The sequence below is a fragment of the Euprymna scolopes genome, chromosome 22 (genome assembly GCF_053919585.1).
Source record: "Euprymna scolopes isolate OS-2025 chromosome 22, ASM5391958v1, whole genome shotgun sequence".
NCBI lineage: Eukaryota > Metazoa > Mollusca > Cephalopoda > Sepiida > Sepiolidae > Euprymna > Euprymna scolopes.
Genome location: NC_136503.1, coordinates 116117862 through 116141498, shown reverse-complemented (window position 1 = coordinate 116141498; position 23637 = coordinate 116117862). Strand labels below are relative to the sequence as shown.

Sequence of the window (23637 nt, the reverse complement as noted above, 5' to 3'; positions counted from 1 at the left end):
TCAGCACATAAGGGAATGCTAAGGAAAAATGGAGGAAAGTTATAAGGATAGATTTGAGAGAAAGAGGAATAAATAAAGACCTGGACAGAGATAGGTTAGTTTGGAAATCATTTTTAAAAGCTGTCCAACACATGCCAGCATGTATAATGGATTTTAAACTGAATAAGACGAACTCTACTACATCAGTAAGAGCATGCCTTTTATTTGAAAAACAAACTCATCATTATTTCCTTGCTTATCGTGTGATGATCAACCGTGAAATGTAAACAAATTGTAATGTCGAGATTGTACCAGATACACGATTAACACGTGCGTGTCAGATGTGAGATAGCAGTTTGCGACGTTGATGCATATCAAAATTGTTATGATGTAAAAATTTTCTTATTAACATCATTTTCAAATTGCCTCTTTGTGTGGCAGGTGCCTCGTATCGAGAATAAATGCTCTAAAAAGATTATATATATATATATATATATATATATATATATATATATATATATATATATATAGAGAGAGAGAGAGAGAGAGAGAGAGAGAGAGAGGGAGGCAGAGAGAGAAAGTGGGAAAGAGAGAAAGAAAACGGAAATGAAAGAGAAAGAAGGGAAATGAGAGAGGCAAAATTGAAATGACAATAAGACAGAGATATTAGAAGAACAGCTTCAGATTAACGCATGCGATGAAATGCATTATAAGTAATGGATAGATTTATGTTAAACCTAGAATAAAAATAACTTTTTCAGAATTTTTTTTTTTTCAAAAATTTGTGTCTCACTAAGCACGCTGATGTTTTACGGAAAGTCAACTTCGATCTTCAAAATGAGGCGCGGACAACTCATTTTAGGATGTAGATCATACATACTGAAGCATGCTGGGCACATGTGTGCATTTTCTGCAAAAATATGGAATGAAGTCATGCAAACTAGAAACGTCAGATCAAGACGATGACTTCAATATATGTCTGGTCTGGAGTTTTGACCTGGAAAAGTTAGTGTCTTTAAACGGACATTCATGTTGAAAGCAAAAAACTTGAAAAATATCATGTCCAACTAGATACTCCCCACCCCCATCGAGGCAGTAGTTTTTTTTTTTAAGTTCATAGATTGGCAACAACTTTTATGAATGTGTAACTGGGTGACATGCCTCAAAGGACCAATATATCGATATGTATTCCAGCAGATGATCAAGGGAGAAGAGTTAATTGGCTTTCTCGGCTTCTCACGGTCACTTGAGGTTTGATCGTACTCAAAAAAAGATGACCTTTTGAATTCTTAGCTAATGAATTACTTTCGATTGGACTTGTGTCTTGCTTTGATCATGCTCAAAGTTTTGATTTGCAAACCTGTAGTTCAGTAGAGAAAAACGAGCATTATTATAACCTCCAATAAATAAAACTTTGTTTTAAACTGGTGTTGTAAATTTATTTGGAAAGAGAATTCTTCTGCTGTAGTACTGTGTGAAACCACACAATTGGCATTGTGACCGGAAGCAGAATTAAGCACCAACCTCAGATAATCATAGTTTATGCAGTGAATGCACACGTTCACAAATAAGCAGTTTATTAGATATGCCCACACATCTCCATAAAATGATCTGTCAGTTCATTTATTCATCTGTCCATTAGTCTGTCATTTTTTTTAAAGGGGGTCAACACTTAATAAGGCCTGAATGTAGGATAAGGGTTAATAAGTGTCAGGAGGTCAATGAGACAATACCATAATGATCGGTTGTGGTGGAAATTGGGTAGAATTTGATTATTTAAGAGGACGACTCAACAAGAACTTATTTGAAGACGACCATGTTGTAGTCAGCTGGGAAGCAGCCCTGGGGTATAGAGTTCCACAAGTGGGCAGTTCTCGGAAAGAAATTATGTTTATGGAATTTATGTTTAGTTTTAAGCACAAATAAAGAGTCGGGCAAATTTGACAGTGGTTGTAGCTGGACGAGCCATGTTAACATTTGAAATTACATTTTATTGTTAATTGTACAGACTGAATGGATGCATCTTAATATGTATTCTTGTTATCATACCGACGCAACATGAACGTTTTACAAGAATATTTTCATAAACATTCCTTTCACTTGCAGACTATTGTAGGAATTCTTAATGTGATGAAATTCATTCAATCCTATTCATTTTTGCCATTTAGGAGCTGGAAAGAACTTGGTTATGGACAATTGCCATTTTTCTTGTTATGAACTTTAATCACAAGCCTGGGGAGAAAACCTATCCAACTCCCATAATCAGTGTCAGTGAAGATCCAATTTCTCATGAAACATATACATTAGACATGGACACGTCTCCATCATCTGATATCATTTGGATGGATTTCTCAGCTTTGTATTTACATGGAATCTCATACACAGTTTTTAGACATGATTCTTTCAGTCGGGGAGGGGGGGGGGTGACTCACACAAGATGTTTCTGGAGAGTCAAGTTGCTCTCGAGTACTGTCCTGATGTCATATGAATTACATATTTTTAGAATTTTTTCAGACATGTCCTTCATGCCTGGTATACAAACCGTGATGAGTTTTCAGGTGGTGTTCTTTGGTACTTGGTCCAGATTTCTTGGAGCTGATGTAATCCTCTCTGGATAGTCATTTTGGCGTCCATCTCCTCTTGATACGTATTACTGTTATTAATATTGCTTTTTTTTCCTTTTTATTTTTATTTTTCTTTAATGTTGTAGGTAACGGACGATTCCTTTCTTTAGATTATATGGATGGTGGGCGTTGAAGTTTAGATACTGTCAACTGAAAGTTGGTTTTCAATACATAGATGACACAAACCTCTGACCAATGCAAATTATTAATACATCTAGGAACGATAATTTATGTTCCTTTTTCATTTTGAAATGAATAAATGGACGGATAGAGTTCATATGGTCAAGTAATATCTGAACATCATGAACAATCATTTCTCATCTCAAAAATTTGAAACTGTAAGAACTCTCTTGTGATATGATAGTTAAAATATCAAATTATCTAGAAATTCATTAAAAATTGCTCACGTGCCCTTAGTACCAAATAGATATATATATATAATATATATATATATATATATATATATATATATTACACACACACACTTAATTAGGAACTAGCAAATTATTTATGAAAAATCAATTCCTCAGAGCCAGAACTGATTCCAAGGCAAAATATTTATCTATAAAAGTGAAAGTGTGTGTGCATGTGTCTGTGTACACTTCCCTATGCAATAACTCTGTCAATTTTCAGTCTACAGACTCGAAATTTGATATACAGGGTATTGAGGTTTGGAAAAATCTTTATGATTGGTTTTCGGCTAGAAATTTGGCTGTTAAGGGGTCAAAGTTCAACGATTTGGCCTTTGAGAACTCTCCCAAACTCCTCCACCAATTTTGGGTCTAAAATTTTAGATATAGCTTCTTTGGACATGGATCTAACTTAATAACTTGATTTGAGCCCAAAATAATAAATGTTAAAGGGTCATAATAGGGATCAAAGTTAAAAGAATTGATCGCTTTTTTCTTTTTTTTTGCTCAAGATACACTTCCAAACATCCAGGCTGAAATGCTAGTATATATATAAACAGCAAGTTCATTTGTATTTATTTTTACATAAGCAATAATATGTCGCGGGGGGAGATATGTACGAAGGCAATGCATGTGTGTGTGTGTGTGTGTGTGTATATATATATATATATATATATATATATAAAAGTGAACATGTCTGTGTGTGAAGTCTGTCAATTTTTAGTCTATAGGCTCGAACTTTGATATACCGGGTACTGAGATTTGGGAAAATCTATGTGATCCGTTTTTGGCCAGAAATTTGGCCGTTAAGGGGTCAAAGTTCAACGATTTGACTTTTGAGAACTCTACCAAACTCCTCCGACAATTTTGGGTCTACACACTTGAAATTTTAGATATAGGTTCCTTGGACATGGATCTAACTTAATAACTTGATTTGAGCCCAAAACAATAAATGTTAAGAGGTCATAATAGGGGTCAAAGTTTAAAAAAATTGGCCTCTGCAGTCTCTTCCAAATTATTCAGACAATTTCTGGCCTAAATATTTGAAATTTTACATAAAGGGTATTCAGAGATAGGGCAAGCTTTTTCGTCAGTTTGGGTCAAAAATTTTTAGTTACCAATATATAAATGTATGTATGTATGTATGTTTGCATGTCTGCCTTAAACTTTCAACAGAGGCGACGGATTTTACCAAGATCAGTATTGTTTTGAAGTTCGACCTTTCATACGACAAATATCGAAAAATTGGCTAAAAACATTAATATCTTCCCATTCAACTAGGCACTTTTCTACAGGGGGGAGGTCACTTTTTTCGCCGATATTTTTTAAAGTTATCCTCTCCTTTAGATTGTCTAGCCTTAATTTTAAAAAATGTCGCTTCCGGATTGGTGGTGGTCGTAACAGCATATATGTTAGGTTTTACCCCGCTCTTTTCCTCCTTTGCGGTACAGGTTCGAGCTTGCCTTCCTACTACCACTTTTTTTTTTTTTCAATATACACATCCAAACACCCGGGCAACGCCGGGCTGAAATGCTAGTATATATATATATATAAATGCTTAGAGGTACAGAATTTGTATATGGTTTTAAATAAAATAGTAGGCGGAAGTTTCTCGAGAGCTCTTTCCGCTATCATCTCTTCAGGAGTAAATCGATAGCAATCTAAATAGTATTGTGACGAAAATAAATAGTTCTATAGGGGAACTTATTTAATGTGCCAACTTACGGGGACATTAATTAAATTTATTTACGTTTAAAAAACGATTAAAAATGTTGGCACAACGAGGGAGAAAAAAAAAAAAGCGCTTTTTTTTTTTTTTTCTATCGATTTAGTCCTGAAGAGATGATAGCGGAAAGAGCTCTCGAGAAACTTCCGCCTACTATTTTATTTAAAACCATATATATATATATATATATATATATATATATATACACACATACATATACACTTTTTATTTGTTTTTACATGTAAGCAATAATACATTGTGGGGGGGGGTATGTAAGAAGGCACCGGAAGTTGTTCGTTTTCTGACCATGAGTTAATTCCAATTAATTTTTATAATGGTGTATTGGAGATTAATTTTATATCCCTTTTCACATAGATATTCCAAAAAATTGTTAACTTTATATACCTCTGCTAATTGAACCAATATGCAGTAGAAGATTTAAAGCATTTCAGATATTGGCAGCTATCACAGACACATACATATATGTTCCTTGTTAGTCTTTTATTATCTTTATCCCCAGTTTCTTAACCTTCCCCATCTTTCCTTCTTTATTCCTATATTTCAATGCAGACTTCAATCCACGCCCTATTTTGTTTTCTTTACATACAACTAAATTTTATTCCTTATTCCTATTTTTAACTACATGTGACAGAACCTCCTGATAATAATTCCCTATGACGCTGAAGACCTGATATTTTCATTACAAACTTTGTTGTTGTATAAGCTGTATTGTCTGAAGAGGTCTCTAGTTGCTAGTAACTAGCTGACCGAAACATGCTCATGAATGTGTAGTGACGTATTATTGCACATGTAAAAACAAATAGAAAGTATATCTTGCCCTACTTTGGTATTGAGTACTCTTGTATTAACCTCGTTAAACTTCATAGGTTACTTTACCTCTGGAAAATATTAACCTTGAATTATAAATGTAGATTGCTTGAAGCATTGTTGGTAAACAAGTACATGAGTATTTATGAAGGATGATATGAATGTAGAGACTGAAATGATGAAAGAAAGTATAAAGATTTACACATTTATTTTTTAAGAGATCTTTCACATATCAAATCAGTAAACATGGGACTTAACTGCTAAATATTCGGGGGATGGTGTAACATCTTTGATAATTTCAGGAATGGACCTTTTCTTCTCGAAAAAGAATAAAAAAGTGAAGACATCAAATGGATGAAAAATAAGGATAACTGCCCGCCTGAAGTTATGACGATCTACACTATTTTGCCACTTGTATCTTTTATCCCCAACATTATGAATACTGACAATAGACTTCCTAGGATAAATCCAGAAACAGTTTCTGGCTACTTATTACTTCTATACTTTCTGTAAATATATGTATTTATTAACTACCTCTGTGTTGTCTTATTTCTTTTTGGCTCGTTAAAGCCACAATATATATCTTTTTAAAACTAATAGTTAAACCCAAAGAATTACATGTTCTCTTCCTACTGGTTCGGTATTGGAATGTTTCTAAGGAATATTAAATTCACAAGCAGTCCCCAATCAATCTGTTCAGGGGGGGGGGGTAATTTTGATGACGTTAGTTTTCATAGTTTTTTGCAGGAAGATGTAACTGACTTCCCACATGTTGCAATTACCATAAAATTTGACACAAGCTTTGTTTTTGATATCCAAGCTGATTGTTTAAAATTTAGTCATTTCAAATTGTTTAAAGCAAACCCACGTTTATGGTTCATGTGCATTATAAATTCAGATAGACTGTGTACATAGTACATACGCACACACGTGAGTATGCATATTTTTTTATGATTAAAATTATTTTCAAATCATATTTCAAACAAACAATCTTAATTTTCATTTGCAGTCGTTTCAAAGCAATATTTATTTTAATTAAAACAAAAATTATTTTTAATTTGTGTAAAAAAAAACTGAGACTTAAAATTAGATATGTAAATTAGAGGCCACATCTATAAGGGCATTCTAAGTGGATCAAGTTGTTTGTTCACATTCGATTTACGCATAAATTGCTGCTTGTTGGTACAGTCAGGGAAACAGAGCAAGGAAGGAATTCCAAAAACTAGCAGTTCTAAGAAAGAAGCCAATAGAATAGAAACTCTTCTGGCATCTGGAGGTCTCCACAGTAAATGGGGTGCGATTTAACTAACTGTCAGATATATTTATGTCCATGGAGCACGAAAGCAGCAAGTTCATTGAAGTACTTGTAAAATAAGCAAAAAGGGCGATTGGACAGAGGGTGTAGCTTGGTAGACAGTGTGAAATCTATTAGATTAGATACATTTTTTTAGACCCTGTAAAAGAGGGAGAGACTGAAGGCTTGTGCACCAGCTCAAATATAATAAATAGTTGAAAAGGTTACTTATCATTCTTGAAGGAAAGGGGTTTTGTCTTAGTAGCATTGATGGTTCTTCATTTAAGGTAATCACTGGATGAAATCACAAATCTCAAAATTGGGAAAAACCTTGCCTGCTGATATTTGTACTTTTGGTCATTTTAGGTGGTTTTCAACTTCTGCTGTCTACTCTTTGCCCAGCGATTTGACTCTGAGAGTGAAGTAGTGGATCTCCTTTTCTTTATAAACTTTCACAGATTGACAGAAAATTCCTTTTTGTTGTGTTGAAACAGATGCAAACAATGCTCTGAATCATTGATGCGTTTGTTTTGATAACCTGAGCAATCACGGCATCCACATTGAAAACAGCTTTTCTCCAAATGTTCATGTAAAAATAGTGAAACTCTGCCTTCAAATTCCTTTAATTTTTCTGATATTTCACACAATTTTGATTTATAATCTGCCAAAACGAGTTTATGGACTTTTTTTTTCAGTGTTTTCTGTGACTGCCGAATTTGGAAAATCTGAGCATTCACTACAAGTTGTGTTAGAATACTACTTCTGAACTGTGGTTTCGGACAGAGAAAGGTTCAAATAACACTTATGAAGCTTTGTTGAACAGTATTCCTTGCCATCAAAACCAAAAAAAATTCAGATTTTTGCATAGTTTTTTTTTTTTTTAATTTTTAACAATAGTTTTACATCAACAACTGTAATTTGTACATTAGTAATCCGATTGGGTTAAAATTTTAATATAAACCATTTGAATGTTAGTAATAGTTAAATCCGATGAGTTTTTTTTTATTAGTGGCGCTATCTATATGTCAGGCCCGGAAGCTATTGAGTGATGGGTTTAAAATGCACATACAAATCGACACACACACACACACACATATATATGCATTCATGCAGATATATGAAAATACAGACGAATATAATACACACACACACGCAAATACATGCATATATATGCACATAAATACACGTTACTGTACACACATAAATACATACACATGAATATATGCTAATAAATACGCACACACACATGATTACGTACACTTGAATATATACAAAAAACACACACACACACACACGTGAATGTATACTAAGAGTGTAAGGACCCAATCCCAAGTAGAAAAGCATGTAGAAAAAAAGCATCAAGTTCTAAACTTTTTGTTTTCTTTCTCACCTGAAGCACACCCCCCTAACAACCCCACCCCAAAACGAACAAAAAAATCAAAACAGAAAACGTTTACCTAAATTGCTTGTTTAAGTAGCAGAAACTTAGTCAAAGTGAGGAAGAATGGTGATTCTTCACTATGATAGACGAAAAGCGAGAGAGGAAAAAAGGGTAACCTTTGCACGAAATAATAATAATATGGATGCAGCGAAAGAAGTTTGGACACAAGGGACCAAAAGTCAGTTCAAGTTTCGGAGATAAAAACAAGCAAACACTTTCAGGAAATTAGACCGATTCCATAGGAAAGAAAAAAAAAAGCCAAGGGATAAAATTGAAAGTATGTATTTTTGTTTCAATACTTTTCTTTTTTTTTTTTTTATAGATTTCTTTGAACATTATGATACAATTTTTAAAATTAAGTTTTAATTAGTATCGATTTATAATTTTTTTTTTTTTTTTTGTTAAAAAGGTATAAATATATTTATATCTGCACAAACACACAGAGATATTTGTAGACACATATCTAATTATACGCACACATACACATGCATATACACACATATTTACGCATACAAATACACACATATATTTATACACTCATGTACAAGTATATATATATATATATATTTATACACACACAGATATGGTTATAAATACACACAAATATTTATAAACACACATATCCATATATATATTTTTTTTAATTCACATGCATGGCAATTTCATCAAAAACTTTACTCAAAATAAAATAAATGAACAGTCAAAGCATACAATTAAGTCAATCAAAAACATGTTAAAAACACTGAATTAAAAAAATGCTTTATATTTTTCTTTCTCTATGTCAGTTATTACTGGACCTCAAGTCCAAATTATTTTAAACATCTCATTCGATAACTCCCAATAATGCCCATGCAACCAATTCTTTACGTCATAGGTGCAAAATATTTTTTCCAAAACTATTTAAACTAGATATATTACTGACATACTCCGCCGCCAACAAAGGAAATGCATTCACAATCGCATTTCTACTTCAACAAATATTTTATTAAATATTAAAAAAGTAAATAAAAATGTTTCAGCATTTTTTGTTTGTTTTATCCTATAATTCGCCACAATTCGCTCATGCATGGAGTATTGTTATCATATGTAGGTTGGTGCATTTACCATTAGTCACCCCCCCCCCATAGAAAAAGTCCAAAAAAGAGTCTCAAATCTAATAGATCCAGCACTATCGTCCAAGCTCCAACCCCTGTCCCATCATTGCAATGTTACATCCCTGTGCCTGTTTTATAGGTATTATAATAAAATGTGTCAAATGAACTCATAGCATTTGTGTCCCTTCGATATCCATACTCCTAACCAGCAGCAAAATCCCATCCCTTCACTATTGAAGTTCCCAGATGCCCAAAAGCCATTTACTCTAATAATGTTTTCCCTTGAACTGTTAGACTTTGGCATTCTCTCTATGTTTCCTACCTCCCTGACTAAAATAACATGCAGAAGTTTAAATGTAATGTGAACAGATATCTAGCTGCTCAACTCCCCAAAGTCTCCTGTTAGACACAATCCAAAATAGTAACCCCTTACGTTACAAGACACAATATGCCTAGGGTGAAAAAAATCTTAATTTTGTTTATATTAACCAGCATATTGTTGCTAGTACATATGAAGGAGGCAATGCCTGGGAGGATAGTTTCATGACAAGAGAAAGTATACTGCACTAGCCCCGCCTTGAATTAAGCATTGAAAGATAGAACATTAGTCTGAAATAGTATATTAAACTCATTTGATCAGTAAAAGACAGTGATAACTTTGGCAAGAAAAGAGAATATCGCCCACTAGATTTCAAAGTTGGCTTTGAACACATTCTTTATAGCATAGTCATAAAGTCTATGAATATTATTTCAAAACTATTTATACAAAAATCATTACCGACGTGCACCACCATTTTCCGGTAATTAATTACTTTCTCTGTAAAGAAACACGAATGTTTATTAAGGTGAGCAGTTAAGTAGCATGTCTTATTTCTAATTCTTTTTTTTTTTTTTCTGAATTTTTGAGATGAGGATTGATAATGTTGATTATTTGGATTATTTGGACTATTGTTCTCATCTTGGATGTTATTCACATAATATTTCGGGTTTGGAGTTTATCAAATATATTTTATTAAAGCTCTCCTAAAGAGATATTGAGCACTTCTCTTCTTTTCTCTGTCTCTATAATAAATACAATATGTTGACTGTGATGAAAATGTCATAGGTGAGAATTAATTCTGCAAGATTTAACGTTCCAATACAACATGTTTGTTGCAGAACTTTTGAGATGAGGATTGATTATTTGGAATATTCAAACTATCGTCTCATCTTTGGTGTTTATTCTCTAAATGTTTTAGATGACGTAATTTTCAACCTTTTTTCAGGTGCATCTTGTCGAACTTAGGAATCTGTACAAAATTCTGAACAGACCCTTTATTTAATCCAACGGGGTAGTATGCTCTCATTCTGTCAACCATGACCGGGTAAAAATCTTAATTTGTAATTGTATTTTTAGTGGAGGTTGAAGGTTCAATCCTCAGTGCAGGCGAAACTAAGAATACAATTACAAATTACTTAAGACTTCTACCTGGTCATGGCTGACAGAACAAGAGCAAGCTACCTGTACAGATTCCAAAGTTTGAGAAAAAGATTCCCGAGTTCACTAATATACATCTAAAGAAAGTCGGGAGGTTACATTGAACAAATCATGTGAGAATAACCAGCAGTTTGGATAATCCAAATGATTATATATATATATATATATATATATATATATATATATATATATATATATATATATATATATATATATATATATATATATATATATATATATATATTTAAGTTTCCATAATTTTTTGTTAAGTCCTGATTTACTTGCCTTCCCACGAGGGTAAAGTTAGACACAAGGATGATTTTTCATGTGAGGGAGAGGATGCTACTTTTCAAAAAGGAAGAGTCTGGGTTGGGAAAAAAATAAAAATTGCCTCAGTCGAGAAAGACTTCACTGACCAATGACAAAAAAAAAAGATGAAGTGTAATATCAGAACAGATGAAAAGATATTACACTTTATTCATAGACAAATGTTTAAAACAGGAATGAATTTAATTAGATCGCCTCGCAATCTGCATCCTAAAAATGTCTGCAAATTTAATTTGTTTTTGTTTCATTTTATTTTTTAAAGAAATAAACAAGATCGGTCTAAAAAAATTTTTATTCATATTTTGGTTAGGAACAAAGTGTTGTATCTGTTTATCTTGTATGTCTTTGATCAATAAAAAGAAGTTCTTCTAGATTGAAGTAATTCTTTTTTTTTTTTTTTTTTTTTTTTTTTTTTTGTCACAATCCAAAGTTCCTCTTTCTGGGGAGCTGGGTTTTCCTCACATTAAAAACCGACCTTGTATCTAACTTTGCCCTCGTTTGAAAGTAAATAGAGACATACTGACATGTGCATGGGTTCTACGCCACACTATGCCAACATGTATTCACGGAGGCACTAAGTGATTTTTCAAACATAATTTAGCGAACAAATTCTTCACAAAATACGAATTGAAAGATTTCTGTAAAAAAAAAAAAAAAGTTCATGTTGAATGTTGAAATGAATGTGTAGACAACATTTTTTTTTAACTTACGTTCGCCCCGAACAAGATACAATGCCACTCAGATGTAACAGGTTACTGTGAATTACAGGTATTCTAAGTGTGGAGTTGTGCAACAAGATGTTTGTTCACGTTACATTTAAATTGCTACGTATTGGTACAGTCAGGGAAGTAGGAAAAGAATTACAAAGGTTAGCACTTAAAGAAAGAAACTATTAGAGTAGAAAGCCCTCAGACATCTGAGGATCTTTATAGTGAACAAGTGGGATCTTTATAGTGAACAAGTGGGATCTTTATAGTGAACAAGTGGGATCTTGCTGACGGGCATGTTCATTGAGGGTATTTATGCAGAGAGGACACCAGTGCATCACACTTATCAGAGCCTATTCCATTAAAGTATTTGCAAAACAAGTATAGGATGTAACACTGTAATGATGGAACAGGGGCTGGAACTTGTTAGATAGTGTGGCACCAATTAGATTAAATATTTGGAGGAGGGGTACTCATGCACTTATTGATCCGTGCTGAAATAACGTTATTATTTAAAAAGCCATTCTTAACATGGGGAGAGGAGGGTGTTTTGTAACTATCCTGTACTTTAACCTTACAATTGAATAAAAAACATATAAAACTTTAATTAAACTTGGAAATACGATTCAAAAAATAGCGCGGATCAGTAAGTGCATTAGCACCAGGATTTTTAGCATATCTGAAACAACACACAAATACAAACATACACCCATCTTCACAGATACACATTTATGTTTCAAAATTTTTTAGATGAGGATTTATAATCTGGATTATTCAGACTACTATTCTCATCTTAGTTCTCCACATGCACTCATGGCATAACGTTTAAAGGCGTTGGTTAATAATCAGTTTTCAGCGACAATCTTCTGGGAATGGGGTGTTTATTACCGGTGATAATAGCTAATAACTTAGAATTAACATTTCTACTCGATCATAGCTGACGGAACGAGAACAATCTACCCCTGTGCATTAAATAAAAATGTTAACTTATGTATTTTCTGAATAAATAAATTATTTTAAAAATAATCAAAAGTTAAAGTGCTCAGTTCCAAATTCTACATAGGTTCTTAAATTTGACAAATTTTGAAAAGCTGCACATGTAGAGGGTTGGAGGTTACGTCGGCCAAAACGTTTTTGTCTAAAAATCCCCAAACAAAATCCAAATGAATACTCATATGAAAAGTTCTGAAACAACCACCATGTTGTATTGAAAGTGTAAATTTTGCAGAATCGATCCTCATTTATTATGGCATTTTCAGTTTTAATGAACATGTTACATTTATCAGAGAGGGAAGTACTCAATATCCGTATTGAAAAACAGAGCTCTAATAAAACGTATTTAATCAACTCCCTTTTGTGAAAATTCGTTTTGTTTTTTTTTTTACTCATAAGTCATCGCTTATCCAGACCATGTGGCCACTCAAGGTTAAAGGTTGGGTAGATTGTTAATATGATGATGAAAGGATTGGATACAATGAGCAGAAGATTACTTAAAAGGAATTGATTATCCAAGATGGCGGCTGAACAAGCGTTTGTTTACATTAGAATTAAAGACGATGATGTCGTAATTGGCTGAGAAGCAGCCTCGTGGTATTTTGTTTCACAGATGTAATGTTCTAGGAGAGAAACTTTGTTCATGGAAGTTCTGTTTGGTATTGGGTACAGTGAGAGAGAAAGTAAAATTCTTTGTTATTGTTGTTATAGCGAGTTCTAGCTGTGAATATTTTGCAGGGGGGGGTACCAGTGATTGTAGCGCAATCTAACACTTACCATGAACATGATAATATATGTGAAGAGAGGCCAGCAACATCTCTTCCGTGTGGAAGAGGCTGCAGGGTAAAGAAGAGATCCCCCTACCCTTCTTCCAATTAGGTTGTGAAGTTGGTTTTGTACTTTGTCAAGACAAAAACAGATGTTAAACTGATGAAGATGCTGATATATTTTACAGCAAATCATTAATCACACAAGTTTGAACAAAGTTTTTGGTTTTTCTTTTTCATATATTTTTGAAATTATTTTTTAAACTCTGAACAATTTTCCAAATATAAAGGAGTAATTGGTGTAGTAACGATCCAAGGTTTTTGCATGGTCCATCTCAAGTACTTTTTTTTTTTTTTTTTTTTTTACACAGGAATCACCACTTATCAAGGCCCAGAGACCACTCGAGGAGAAGGGTTAATGGGTATACGTTAGTCAATGTGATTATAGCATAGTAAACATAAGTAGTGGGAATTTTATAAATTGGATTACTTAGGGGGACGGTTCACCAAGAACTTGTTTACGTTGGACTTGAAGACAATTAGATTGTAGTCAGCTCGAAAGCAGGCAATTGGAAGAGAGTTCCACAGGCGTGCATTTCTAAGAAAGAAGTTTTGTTCATGGAATCTACATTTTGATGTTCATGGAATCTACTTTAGATGTTAATGATTTTTTTTCTTTTTACATGAGGGGGTGGGGGTCACCGTTTGTCAAGGCCCGCGGGCCACTCTAGGACAAGGTCATCTGATCATCATCTTATTATTTTTTTAAAAATATTCAATTTATTGTTTTAGTTTATTGTTTTGACAGGTGAAAGGCAATTACACCGCTCTCCCGACATCTCACATGCCATCTATCTGACAGAAGTGTAATTAAATACCAGCAAACAACACAAAATAGAAATTGCAAACAAAAAAGTTCTAACTACTAGACTTTTATTGTTCAATACTTTTTCATTAAATCACAGATTTGCTCCATAAGTATATTTTTCCAGTTATTTATTTCGGTTTTTAATGATCATTTGATGTTAAACTGACAAACATATTTCGGTACTTTTTACGAATAGATATCCAAGAAAATTGAAGTGCTTCCGTCATCAATTCGAATGAACGTTAACCAATTCTACGGAACAAACTGAATATATTAATATTATTGTTGTTATTATTATTATCATTATTATTATTATTATTATTATTATTATTATTATCATTATTATTATCATCATCATTATTATTATTATTGTCGTTACCATCATTATTATTAATCGCATTATTATCATTATTTTTATTACCATTATTATTATTATTAGATTCAAATAAATAAAAACGTCGTTTTTATTTGAATCGAATAATAATAATTCTTGTTCTTGGGGGGAAATTCCGATTTCAATAAAGTACCAATTTCAGTCACACAGATTTTAATGGTTCAGTTCTTAACATAAGAAATTGCGTCCATTTCTTTTTTTATATATATATATATATTTTTATTAGATTAAAAAAGTGTTTTTTTCTATTTTTCTATAAGATAAATTAACGCGCGGCACAAACGTTGAATATTCAGGTGTACCGAAATAAAACATGATTGATTATCGAAAAGAACTAATTGCAGACGTGAATAAAACGACTAATATATATATATATATATATATATATATATATATATATATATATATATATATATATATTATACTCGCAGGGTGCCCAGTGTTGTCCAGTCGGTAAAATATGTTTAAATATATTTTAATTTATGAAAATTTCGTATTTATTATAGAGCCAATTCGCTATTGATTATTATATTGTACCCAATATATAGTAGAGATTTATAAATTTTTGAAATGTATATGCCTTGGGTGCCATCAGCTAGAATCGAAACCAAAACATGTAGCTCTCCAGCATTATTCCCTACCATCTGAGCTAAGTTTCTATGCATATCAAAATTGCATATTCAAAATAATGTAAAACATAAAAATGTATATTTGCACATGTGTAGAAGAGCACTTTAAATCAACTTATGCAAACCATGTTCTAATTTTTTTTCAACTTTAACCCCTTAGCAACTATTTTTACTGGCTAAAAAACCAAATCGAATTTGTTCCATGAGTCTGTAGACCAAAAATTGACCGTAGTTTGGTTGAAGCCATTCCGCACACAGACACGGTCACTTATATATATATATATCCATACAATATTTATTACGATACTATATATACATATTTCAAGGTCGTACCACTGATTTCATTACGTAATAAATATTGTATCTTCAGCTTTCACATCAACGATCGAGCACTTTATTGAATTTTTTCATCGCCTTCTGACACGTAATACATATATATATATATATATATATATATATATATATATATATAAATGAAAATGTCTGTGTGTCTGTCTGTACATTTCCCTACACAATAACTCTTAATTTTCAGTCTACAGACTCGAAATTTGATATACAGGGTACTGAGATTTGGGAAAATCTTTGTGATCGGTTTTCGGCCAGAAATTTGGCTGTTAAGCGGCCAAAGTTAAACGATTTGACCTTTGAGAACCCTACCAAACTCCTCCGCCAATTTTGGGTATAAACAATTGAAATGTTGGATATAAGTTGCTTGGACATGGATCTAACTTAACTTGATTTGAGTCCAAAACAATAAATGTTAAGAGGTCATAATAGGGGTCAAAGTTAAAAAAAAAAATTGACCTCAGCGGTCTCTACCAAATTACTCAGACAATTTCTGGTCTAAACATTTGAAATTTTACATGAAAAGGTATTCAGAGATAGGGCAAGCTTTTTAATCGGTTTGGGTCGAAAATTTGAGCTACCAATATATAAATGTATGTATGTATGTATGTATGTTTGCATGTCTGCCTAAAACTTTCGACTTTATACAAACATTAAAACAATGTACGCAAATTCATGTTTTTGTGCATATCACTGGGACTGATTGGCAATGAAAGCAAAAGAAAAATAAAAAATAAAATATCATTAATAGCAACCCACCATAGCGTTCTTCTAAAGGTTATAACTGTGAGGATAAGAAGTTGGGGACACTTTAAGCATGTTAACCTTTTTCCTCCAACATCGACCAGCAAAATTGCACCCCGCCCCCTCCATCAATAATAATGTAAAATTTACATTAAAGAATAACACCACATAAATGCAGAAACGCATTATCGTCGGTTGCTGCTACTGATAGCGATACTTGGGATTTTGTTTCAGACAATTTTATCCTTTTTTCATCACCAATCGATCCCAATGATGTGCATTTGAGCTCAGAAACGTGTTTTAATTTGTGTAAACTGTTTTTATGTTTATATTTATGTTACACACACATGTGAAGCCATATTTATTATTGTTATAAAACGCTGGAAGTGTGGTTCTCAGGTGAATCTATATCCTAGTGTGAAATGAATCATAAAAAATCCACTTCTGCTAAGAGGTGATGAACAGTATCTCATAAATAAAATGTTTATGGCCAGAATTTCAGGCTTTTCACCAAGTCTTCTGCCAGAAGAGGTTTTAGTATTTTAGTTACACTGTAAATGAAACTGCACAAATGTAGAGAGGGCGGCGGTCTAAACATAGTGGATCAGATGGGATCCGAATTAACACATTTATTCCAAACACTACAACTCGAGAAGGATGGAATCTAAAAAGGCACATAAATTTAACTGAAGAGGTTTCTAATGTCAGAGTGGGCAAGCAATATTCTGGAGATCTCTGCAAAGCCAGAGATAATAATGTTTATCATGACCGTGTCTTTTAGTTTTTTTGTTTTTTTTTGTTGTTTTTTTTTTTTTTCAATACTTGCAGAGTAATTAAAATTCTGAAGCACAAATGAAGTTTTAATGGAAATAACTTTCGCTGGATTTTCATTTCAGCCAGATTTAAGGTTTCATGGTGTGACACTTTATTGCATTTTGACAAGTTTATCTTTAAAATATAGCTTAGAATAAAAAGATGCATTTTTGGCTTAAAAATAGACTTTTTTAACATTCTCTGTACTAGTGTCTCATGGCTTATCAAGTAAAAAAGGCCACTAGAGTATGTAGGTGGTTAGAATACATCATGATGATCAGTAGGGCTATGACAACAGCATATTCTTATCATTGTTTTGACTGTTGATTATATATCCGACACAGTTAATCAACTGAGAACCACATCACTCTATATAAAGGCATATAAGATATCAACGGATACACAATCGAGAGTCAAAACAATGAAAAGAATATTCTGTTGTCATAGCCCTAATGATCAGTAATGATAGAAATTGATTATTTAAGAGGACGGTTCAACAAGAACTTGTTTACATTGGACTTGAAAACGACCATGTTAGAATCAACTGAGAAGAAGCCCCACTGTATTGTGTTCCACAGACGTATAATTCTGCAAAAGAAGTTCTTCTCATGGAACTTTTGTTTAGTTTAAGACACAGATAGAATAAGGGAAATTGCTGATAGAGGTTGTAACTAGACAAGGTTTTGTTGTGAATGTTATAGATTGAAGCTTAGTCATCTATTTTTAATATTTTAACTGGATTTCATGAACAATTATTTATCAATTTATTTATTGCAAACTATTATACTCATCTTCTAGTTGTTGTTTCACAACGTTTCGACCAATTATTCCTCCGGCCTTCGTCAGGTGATTAACTGCAAGCGATTTTTCTTCCATCGATCTTTGGACTGAAACACTTTCTTGGTCTTCAGACTAGAATCAGTTTACCCCAATCTGTTTTGATCTTGGTAGGACACCATCCATTCTCCAACTCTGCCCCCTTTTTTCTTTTCTCTCCCACTTAGATTCTACTCCCTTTAGAAAACGACCTGCTTGTTTTTGGTTCTAAACAAACCGGAATACAGTGGGTAGTTTACTATTTAGAAAGGGTTAGGAGGATTTTACTAACCAGTTTTTGTTTTTTTGCTCCCACTCCTCGTTTCATTCTGATAAAATTTTTATATATATGCATATTTGTAAAAAATTAAAATTTCAAATAAATTTGGGAATACCTTAAGTAGGGCGGTCTCCAGTGTAGATGTGGTACTGTGATTACTGAGATGATTCTAGTTAAGAGTAGGATAGACGTTTGTTATTATTAGTGACCAAGGATGACCAACGACATCCATTTCCTCCACACACTTTTCATGACCTTGTATCTAATTTGTTCTAAAAGTAAATATTTTATATACCTGCAAATAATTCAAAATGTAGTATCTGTTCTCATAAATTCAGTTACATCAAACACTTTATTATTTAAGACACCACTGTATATATATATATATATATATATATATATATATATATGTGTGTGTGTGTGTGTGTGTGTGCGTGTGTGTATGTATATATATGCATGTGTGTGTATATATACATATATATATATATATATATATATATATATATATATATATATATACTAGCTGTACCCTGCCAAGCGTTGCTGTGGCTCAAATTGGCGCAATGGAAAAAGTTCCAAAATGAGAAAAAGCATGTTTCTTATAGGTTTATTTTTCCATTTTGCATGGGTACACAGTTTTTGTTGTTCCATTTTCTTAGCTGATATAGAGATTTTCCGGTTTGGTGACTCTTGAATACGTAATATAAATTGTCCATGTGAAAAAACAGTCAGTGTGTAACTGTAAGGCCCACAATTGTCAAGATTGTTCCCTGTGCTTTGTTGATGGTTATTGCAAATGACAATAAAATTGGAAAGTTCAATTTCCTAAAGTGTAATGATGTATCCGGTGGAATCATAGGAATGCATGGAATGAAGATATATTCATCTGTGAAAGGTCCTGTTAAGATTGTTGTTTCTATGATATTGTTTGTTAATTTTTTTTTTACTGCAAGCTATGTGCCATTGCAAAGCTTGGATTGGTTTATATTTCACGACATGATAATTAGTACACCAAATTTCAGTTGCAATACATGCGGTGGCATCCCTGGCAAATATAGCTGTTGGATAATTAACCACTTTATCTGCTTTCACAACAGTGTCGATGGATTTGTATTTGACTACCTCACTTGGAATTTTACATTGAATAATAGCGTTAAGTTCATGGGCATCTTTGTATTGACCTGCAAGAATAGCTCATTCACTCAGTCAAATGGAATTCTTATAATTTGAATATCTGCAAAAACCTTTTAAACTAACTATTCTTTTGATGAAATAAAATTACAGAAATTACAGAAGTTAAAAGTCAAAGAATTTTGCCCTAAACTCTGATCAGCTGGCACTTTTTCGTACCCAATTTCCCACTAGTGATGCAAAAGTTTTTGTGCGGATCGAACAGTCGGCAACTGGACATGCATATTTTGAGTTAAGTTTAATGTCTTCACATGGAACAAAAAAGTAGAGTATTTGAGGCAAGCATTTATTTCATCTGCTGGTGTTGATTGAAGAATAACAGGTAACATTTGTCTGAAATCTCCTGTAAGCAATATTACTGCATTCCCAAATGATCTGACATTGCCATGCAAATCTTGCAAGGATCGACCAAGAGCCTCAAGTGATTTTTTGCGTACCATTTTGCATTCATCCTAAACAATAAGTTTGCATTTCTGCAATATTTTTCCCCATATTGGATGTTTTGGAGATGTCGAACATGAGATTTTTGAAAAATTGAATGTTTTAAAGTAGAATAAATAATTCTTCTACTTGGCAAGGTCGCAGGTATTCCTCATGCAGCAAGGGCTAAGGCTATGTCATTTTGTTACCAAATGGCTGCCAAAATCAATTTAATTAGAAAGGTTTTACCAGTTACTTCTGGTGCTGTTCAAGGTAGCAGTAATTTCCAAATAACTTCTATTCTCACAGTCAGTAAATTAGCTGACTAAAATAGGATTTATCCATATTTTGACAATGCCTTATTCACTGTAATTTATTTAGGAGACTAAAATAGGATGAGGGATTAGAGATGGACAGATAGAGAGGAAGATATATAGATAGAAAAGAGAAAGTGAGAGGAAAATAGAGAAAGAGAAGGAGATAGAGAGATAAAGGGATTGATAGATAAACAGAGAGAGGGGGAGAGTTAGAAACAGAGAGGGATGAGACAGAGGAAAGGAGAGAGATAGAGGGAGTTAGAGAGAGAAAGGGGCTCAAAGAGAGATGGAGAGGGTGATATAGAGAGAAATATAGATTGAGAGAGGGAAAGGGAGAGATGGATAGAGAGAGATATTAAGAGAGGAAGAGAGAGAGGGAGAGAAACAGAAGGTGAACTACACTTCACCGTTTGTTTCCTCGTTCAGTAGAGAAGAAATCTTTCGAGACTGAGGCAATTTTAATGTTTTGTTATTATCCAGAGTACCCCTTTTTTTTGTGGGGGGGGAGCGACTAGATTTTCCTCACATTAGAAACCGACCGGGTTATCTGTACTTTCACTTAACAAATTAATAAAAGAAAAACATATTGTAAAATTTGAATTTAACATGAAAATACTATTTTAAAAAATAGCACGAGTGCATAAGTGCCACTTTAGGTACTCCTTGGGCGTTGAGTTCCATGGCGACCAGCATAATTATTTAATGGTCGCTCCCTTAGCCCCCCCCCTAGCAAGGCTAATGCATGCACACGTAACATTTTTTTTATTTACTGACGTTGGCTTAGTAACTAAACGATTTATTGATAATTTCGTAACCCTTAAACTCATGCCGGAAGATTTGAATTGGTTCATTATTGTTGTAATGAAAAAAAAAAAAAGTTTCATTCAACACAAAACCAAAAACACATTAATAATAAATGATTTATTATTGTATTCATTGAAATTTACTAATTTTTAAATAAAAAAGTTAAAAAAAAAAATTTAATAAAAAATAGTTGCTTATGTGCGCATAAAAAACTTCTTTTTTTTTTTAGATTAGGTCCACCTTGGAATCACCCCCCCCAACCTCCAAATCTTAAGAACAGCTTCCGGAATAAACACCACTTTTGGAGGGGGGGGGCTATTTGCAAAATTTAAGTGATATTTGTTGTCAGCATACCCACCCGAAAATACTATTAAAAAAAAAAAGGAGGGGTTCAGTGCCCGTGGCAGAGAAGTAGATTTATTTATCAATAAAAGCTGCGGAGAAGTAAATTTATTTATCAATAAAAGTCGTCATTTAAAAAAGAAAATTGTGGAGGTGGACCTAAATGTAAATATTTACCAAAAAAATTATCCCGAAGTTTATTGCAAAAACGTTTTGTTTTCGCACTATTCAACAATTTGTTCATCCACGCATGTAAATTAAAAAATATTTGTAAAAGTGAGAAGTTATCAGAAGTTATCAGTAAATGATTTAATTTTTTTTTTTTATTTATTTATTTATTTATTTTTTTACATTAGGTCCACCTCCACAAATGTTAAGAACGACTTTCAGAATAAACACCCTCAACCTCTCCATGTTAACAACGGATTTCGGAATAAACACCATTGGGGGGGGGATATTTAAAAAAAAAAAAGTTGATAAAAGTCGTCATTTAAAAATAAATTTAAAATCAAATGTTTGTAAAAGTGAGAAATTATTAATTTAATAATTATTAATAAATGTTTAGTAACATTTTTCGGTGCTAATGCAGAGAGTGATCCGCGCTATTTTTTAAATCGTGTTTTTTTTTTTATTCCAACCAATCTTATATCGAAAAACAAAAAAAAAAACTCAAAAAGAAAGCGACAAACTTTTTTTGGGGGCCTTATATGATAAAGAAAAAATGTGTAAATTAAAAAATTTGGAAGATAAACAAATGAATTGTTTTTTTTTTTGTTTTTTTTTTACTTACTAAACAGAAAATGAAATCTTTCGTCAATTCATGGCTGTGAAATGAATTGAACCGGAAGTTTAGTTTTATCAATAGAACAGATTCGCACCACGGTTAAAAAAATATATTTATTTTATTTAATATTTTAATAATTCGCGAGGTAAATTTATTTTAATAACATAAAAACATGCCTCGACTCTAAAGATGGGTTGTCTGAAAATTTCAAATAAATTGGTAACGTAGAAATATGGTTTTATTCGTTTGGAACGAACCAAATTTACATTTATATATATATATATATATATATATATATATATATATAGAGAGAGAGAGAGAGAGAGAGAGAGAGAGAGAGAGACAAAATTACATAGTCGCGACATTGGACATGCTAATGTTTCGGACACATGATCGATCAAGACCTCGTCCTCGTTAGGTGACTTAATAAAGTTAGTCTTCCACAGAAGAAATTTGATATTTAAATGAAGAGATAAAGAAACTAATTGCTTGAAAAAAAAAAAACATCTTAAAATTTAGAGAGAGGGAGAGGGGTTATGTGATATATAAACTCCAGACACTGAAAGTAAAGGCAGAAAAAAAAAAGTTAAAATTTAGAGAGACGTTTGTTATTATTTGTGACCTTGTACCTAATTTGTTTTAAATGTTCTTTCTGCAAATAAATATTTCAACGTGTAGTATTTGTTCTGTCCTCTGTTGGTGGGAAGTTGGTTTGTTGGTTTTGTTTTACGGCATATCAACCCTTTTCGGGTTATTTAATGCCGAATCCAAAGATTTTGAAAAAAAAGAAATTTTTTATAGAATATATTTGTTGTTTTCACGTCGGTTTCTATTTAACCCATAGTTGGGACCCTAACAGGTACTACCAGTCCGGTTCAGAGTGGACCTGGGAGCAATAGTAATTAAAGGGTGGCTCTACACTCCCCAAAGCTCGCAAGCTGGGGTCTCACCATCGGATATAGTTTAAGGTCATATCCAGGACCCCCATTGAGGGACTTTTACCCTCTGCAGAGGGGCAGTCAGCGTATTCTAATGCCCCACCGACAGGGCCGTTGGCGGGAAGTAAATTCTTCTTGACTGGAAAAGGAGGAGAGTGAGGATGGGGGATAGCAAGAGAGGAGAGGTGAAAAGAGAGAAAGAGAGAGAGAGAGAGTTTTAAAAGTAAGATGCTGCTCACATTTTAATTCCTTCATTTTGTTGTCCATGTCCCGAGTAACACCGGT

At 32.9% G+C, this 23637-nt stretch overlaps 2 protein-coding genes and 1 long non-coding RNA gene across 8 annotated transcripts in view; 1 reads left to right on the top strand and 2 right to left on the bottom strand.

Moving 5' to 3' along the window:
- Positions 1 to 23637, bottom strand: part of LOC145243682 (integrator complex subunit 13-like) — a 1170185-nt gene that overhangs the window by 955951 nt on the left and 190597 nt on the right. The gene's annotated exons all lie outside the window — the stretch shown is intronic.
- Positions 1 to 23637, bottom strand: part of LOC145243684 (uncharacterized) — a 701194-nt gene that overhangs the window by 514137 nt on the left and 163420 nt on the right. The window lies entirely within an intron of this gene.
- LOC145243683 (FMRFamide-activated amiloride-sensitive sodium channel-like) overlaps positions 1 to 23637 on the top strand; it is a 531594-nt gene that overhangs the window by 380938 nt on the left and 127019 nt on the right. Inside the window, exon 1 of one of the 4 annotated variants that reach the window (XM_080106740.1) lies at positions 8297 to 8579. The exons of the other annotated variants lie outside the window; for them this stretch is intronic. The gene's annotated coding sequence lies outside the window, so the exon portion shown is untranslated. Of the gene's footprint in view, positions 1 to 8296; positions 8580 to 23637 lie in introns of those variants that run through there. 4 annotated transcript variants of the gene reach the window in all.